At 45.0% G+C, this 6,064-nt stretch overlaps 1 pseudogene; it reads left to right on the top strand.

The window, feature by feature from the left end:
- Window positions 1–1,792: 1,792 nt before the first annotated feature.
- LOC147443505 (uncharacterized) lies at window positions 1,793–2,662 on the top strand (annotated as a pseudogene).
- The last annotated feature ends 3,402 nt before the right edge of the window (window positions 2,663–6,064 follow it).

Below are 6,064 nucleotides of genomic sequence, written 5' to 3' on the forward strand. Positions count from 1 at the left end.
CCGTTTCTTGAATATCTCCCTCGTGACTTGGTCCTGCCTCCTCAGGCAAGGGAGAGAGAGGACCGTACCGCGCTTCGTATCTGGCAAGTTTTCTCTTTAACACAACTACTTCTTCTTCTTTGGCTGCCAACTTCTCTTGTAGAGAGAAAATGCTCTCTCCTTGGCTGGCTAGTGTAGCCCCTTGAGACACAATATTAACAATTTGTTCATGCTCATCTGGTAGGAGCACAACTGGCCTCTTTCGTGCAGGTGGATTTGCCTCCCCACGACGCGCTTGTGCCCTTTCTTTAGCTCTTCCAAGCCCGACACCAGCGTTGAAAGGACGGTCTGTCCAAAGGACGCGCTTCTTCATTACATTTTGCACGAAGACTTGTTGGATGAAGTACATGGAAACTTGATTATTGTTAGGTAGATTGCACTCCTTTTGGACGAAGCGTAGGAGCAACACACGCGCGAGCCCTTTGTGTTGCAAATTTGAGATTTTCAATAGTGCCGCCTTAGCACGACCTGACCTCTTGAACAGTACATCTTTCACAAAAAAAGAGGGAAAAAACTTGCGTACGTCTTCCAATTTCATTGTTTTGCCCTCCAAACCTTCGGGCTCCGCGGCCTCAACAAAGAATGAGGAGAGGTCTTGAGCCCCGTAAAGCATTCTCTCCTCTCTGAGGATGCGTTGAGACTCTTCGTGATCGAGCTCACCATCAACATTGGGAGGAGCGTATGGGGCTGCCATTTCCTGTTGAATCACACGACAATAAATAATTAGATCGAAAAAATAGATACACATTGATTAAGAAACTACAATTAATGGTACAATCAATGTTAACATTTACACAATTTTAAAATTCACATCTCTCTCATCAATTTGACAACAGCAATGTAATAAAATAGCATGAAATTTCAAATCAATGGATATGAGACAAAACAAAAATGTATCATTGCAAAGTATAGACATGTTTTCAAATTACAAGGTATGATTTCAAATTTCAATCATTGGATGGCCTCAAGCCTGCACTATCTTGGAGTCTGCGACCAACACACTTAAAACCTTGTAACATGCTGAGAAGATCATGTGAGGACTTGCGCTGGGTGGGATTGGTAGATACACAAGTGCACAAGACTTCTTGAAAGTGTCTAAGAAAAGCGATATCATCATCAATAGGGAAATATGTAAAGAGTTCTTGAATGTATTTTGTCATGCCAAGGGTAGGACTAGACGGGCACGGCTCAGGCAATGGGCCGGACACACATGCAGTAAAGGGGCCTATATATGGAAGAGGACCAGGGGCCTATATATAGGCTGGTTGGGAGGTTATTCGTATGTCTATCTACCTGCTGTCCTCACACTGGTATCAGAGCAAGGCGGAGCGGAGGGAGCAGCATGGAGCCGAGGAGGAGGAGGTGCTCGTGCATGGGGCTACATGTCATCTCTCTCTCTCTCTCTCTCTCTCTCTCTCTCTCTCTCTCTCTCTCTCTCTCTCTCTCTCTCTGTGTCGTAATCTCTCTCTCTCTCCCGATTTCAAGCTCCGATGGCGAGAAGAAAAGCTTGCAAGGTCACCATGGCCGTGGGAATAGGCTCTGTGCAGAACCGACGAGATGAGCCGATGGCGGGAAGCCTCGCTTATGGGATGGGGGAAGGAGGAAAGACCTGCATGTTTTTGGGTGGCCATGGCACCAAAACGCTGCGCCTTGACGTTGCAGAGGTTTTACGTTTCATGGCCGCAGCGCTTCAGGGCCGGTAGAAGCCAGCGCAAGCATCATCAACTTCCTCGCTGTTTGTTGTGCTAACGCCATGGCTTCTAAAGCTTTCTTTCATACTCAAGAGGGGTGGGCACCCATCCCCTTGGTAGGGGCAAGGCCCCTCGTCCAATCAGGCATGCAAAGGTCCAATTTGGCATGCCAAGGGACCATGGCTCCGGAGGGACATGCGATTCAAGGTACGATCTCGGAAAAAGGAGAAGCTCGCTCTGAATTTTTTGCATAGCTCATGTGCAGAAAATTTACAAGCTACCTCTCAAAACCTCTCCATGTCGGGATTGAAAGCGGAGTCCAAGGCATGCATGAAGAGCAGTGCTCGGGAAGCAAGGCGTTTAGTTTGCCATGATGCAAGGTTTCTAACTTCGACATGGATTGGAAATCACATGAAAGGCATCACTAGCGGCGAACGCCCATTGTTTTTGATAGGAATCCGGTCGACTCCTAGATTCAAGCAGTACCAAGTCTGGTACAGATTTGGACACCAGACTCGAGAATTTATGGATCCCACGGGAGAGATCCAACACCATGCACGACAAGGTCGTGGGTTGGCATCTTGGCGAGGCTTCAAGGTGCATCTGCTAATGCTCCAGGTATTTTTGTTTATGTTTCGGCATTACTTTTTGCATTCTTTACAATCATCTGCACTTTGTTTGGTTTTGTGAAGTCCAACTGGTGCAATGGTTGCCGCCCAAGAGATAGGTAGAATTTATCAAGCAAGGCTTGAATGATTCTACGGCAACGCTATGGGAGTTCTCACAAGATTCCAAATTGATTGCGCATTGAGCAAGGCCCTTGGCAGCAAGAAGTAGAGTAGTACTGAGCATGTGTTTGATAACTCTAGTATGCACTAGCATGAATGATCACGGCTATCATTCATAGAGCCAAGCAGGTACGGGTTGCATAATTTGCACGTGTTCTAATATTCTTCCATTACATTACAATTTGACACGGTCAATTGTTTGTGCATGATCGACAAGGTCGACTCTCTTTGCTATGACATCTGTCGTCGCTGATAGCATTTGTTGGCAATGAGGCCAGACATAGTTATATGAAGCATGGCTTCTCCTGAGTACCTTGATAGAGCACGCTCGTCATAGGTTACATTTTGCTTCAAAGGCACGGCCAAGGACCAATTTTTCAGTATCTCAAGAGGACAGGCATGGCCTATTACTAGATTTGTTGAGGGAAGCAAGTTGCTCGATATGGCTAACTCCTTGTCACTGTTTCTACAAACTGACAGAGGATGCTTGCCACACAATACTGGTTAATTTCACTTGAAATTGCTCGACAAGGTTGATTCTTTTTGTTATGATATTTGCAGCCACATCCGTTGGCTATCAGGACAAACATATTTCTATGAAGCAAGGCTTCAAATCAGGCTTCTTGCATTGACACTCCCCACGTTTGGCATATGCTATGAGCATACAACTTGGGAAGGATATGGCAAACTGTCTGCAGGATATTTCATTCCATACACGACGGATGTATCTGACATAAGAAGACTTAGTTGTGTACACGACAACTCCCACTCGCACAACAAATATGGCTATCAACCATCTATGAGACATCAGATATGGCTATGAGCCATCTATCCGACAGCCACATATGGCTATGAGTCATCTGTGAGCAAGTTTTCTCCTACAAAATCTCGGGACAACTGGTTACAGCAACAACCAGGTTAGCCAAGTTTAAGTTTTTCTTGTTTTTTCCATGTTTACACTTTCCTTGGCAATTACTCTCATTGTGCAAAGCAAAGTGCTTTGGCAATTTTACACGAAGCAAGGCTTCTCCCTTGTGTCATGTTACTGCCCATTGACCTGGAATCACAGCGTTGGCACACAAGTTTGGGGAACTGGTATGACTAGCAGTTTGCTCCCATTTTAGGTGTGGTGATATCCCATTATGATGTACCACTACCAATGCAAATTGTGCAAGGCACTTTTGGTTTCGGCTCTCACGCTTGAGGCCGTCATATTAGCCAAGGGCTTACGCTTTTGCATGCAAGGCATGCTAAGCAAGTGGCATGGAGTCCACCACTTCATAGATTACGCTTCCGCTATCACACTCGCAACTCTATTAAGGACAGACTAAGTGATGGATTGTTGAACCTGATGGTTGGTTGCTATCAACACCCAACAATACTAAAAGGAACCTCAATCTAGGACTTATTTTACAGGAAAAATTCCAAAGCTAAGTCGTACTCATACAATCACGACCCCTACAAGGTAGGTGGGTCAGAGTGAGTTTTGTGTTTTTCTGTTATCTCTCTTGATGAGACAGTCATACCGAAAAACTGTGGAATGCTTATACGATAAGCTGCAAGTCAGACATTAGATGCGTAAGAGCACACAGTTTGGGCACACACTCTAAGAACTTAAGGAAAGTTCCTCAGCCGAGCATGCTCTTCTTCTCTCTCTTTCTCTTTAAGGGAAAAATGAAAATCTTCTAAGAAGCTTTTGATACGTGTTTTGCTCGTGAGTCAGCCTGAGCCAAGGTGCTCTACCTTTCAGCTAGCACGTGGCTAAGATGCTACTCAAATTAGTCTTCAACGGTTCAATGGAGCCTAAGCCAAGGTGCTCTAACTCTCAACTAATTTGCATAAGGGCTATGAGCCACACAGGCTAAGAGCCATTGTCAGGCCAAGGGTAAGACCCAATTATTGGCATTCTTTGGGTGATTGTTTTCAAGATCGAACAGATCTACCCAGGGAAGTATACATCGACGTTAATGCACAAGCAAGAGTCTTGTCATTAAGGATGTTTAGGGTGTCATTTTTGCACTACATGTTTTTAGTGCAACACTCAAGCTGAGTTTTTGATAATCTTTAACTCACAGCAGCTGATCTCTACAAGGAAGTATAGATGCAGCAATCAGTGGTGACAGCATGGCTATCCACACGAGCTAGGCAGTTCACTTGTGTGGATTTCCTGCTCTCTCTATAGCACTACGGAGTGTCTATGGACATATTGTTTTGGGGTACAACCCGACGGGTGACTGCTACATCACCCCATAGGCATTGAGGATCATAGTTGATATGCATTGATGATCACAGTTGATCTGCATTGAGGATCACAGTTTGATCTCTCCCAGTTAGACTTTCAAGGAAAGAATTCCGCAATCTACCACGCGGTAGCGGATAAACTCAACTTTTCAAGTTTATTCCAATCATTATGTACACGGTTAACTATGTTGGTTACTGTTACCTGCTAGTTGAGTAGTTTCTACAAAGGGTCTTACCAAGGGGTTTGACTACGTAGATGTTAACCAAAGGGGTTGGATTGCGCAGGCAACACCCACGGTTTCCAATGCAATGTTGCTTGGTCTTTTCAAGTCGTACAAATACGCTTGAATGTTTCAGAGCCATGCAAGGGCATATCGAACCAAAGTCTTTTGGGCTGTAGTCTCCAATATCCATTATGATGTTATGAGCCCACTTGTCGGGTTCGATTTGGCACATGTTGTCACATGGGATACAACATGGTCTAGGAACTCAAGGAGTTCATCTTAGCCAGTGTGGAGCATTATAATGAGGGTCCCTCTCACTCTTGTCGCGGAGTGTTTGCAGTTACCTCCACACACAAGTACCACTTCGTACTTGCTGGATGTCGCTTTTCTTGATATCCTTGTTTGAGACATATTTCACATGTGGAGAATATGAGTCTCTGGGACTAACACTGGCGCCAAATTTCTACCAATGTGTCGCAACGAAGTCCCTAGGTGCGGGTCGCATCCGTAGGTGCTGGTCGCATCCATTGGTTCGGCCATTTTGAGCACACGGTATCAAGAGCAATTTCAGTGGCCAGAAATTGTCGGGTACTAAGTACAGACTTGTTGTGATTACAAGTGCTGTGAAACCACCTTAACGGAGGGTCGTTTCTACACATAGCAAAGTATGCTCGTTCATGAGAATGTCTCATGGTTGGTACCTAGGTGTGACCGGGTTGTCACATTCTATTATGGTCCAACTTTTGCTGCAAAGTATGCTACGTTCATGAGAATGTCTCATGGTTGGTACCTAGGTGTGACCGGGTTGTCACATTCTGTTACGGTCCAACTTTTGTTGCAAGACATTCACGTATTTATCGTGGCAAGTCACGTCATGGAATTGTGGTTCGGATATGTTTGTGTTAAATGCATGCATACTAGGTGTTATGGCCTTAGTGTTTAACACAAATTTATTCGGAGCGGCATGCAAATTCATGGACTTTATTCTTTCTGCACCCTTTTGTACTGCCAGTGCAATCTCTCTTGTAGATTTAGTATGAGTTCACACCCTGCCATACAAGGTGATGGCTGAGTATGGATG

Source organism: Adiantum capillus-veneris, chromosome 13 (genome assembly GCF_014529385.1).
Source record: "Adiantum capillus-veneris isolate H3 chromosome 13, ASM1452938v2, whole genome shotgun sequence".
In the NCBI taxonomy this organism is placed as follows: Eukaryota; Viridiplantae; Streptophyta; class Polypodiopsida; order Polypodiales; family Pteridaceae; genus Adiantum; species Adiantum capillus-veneris.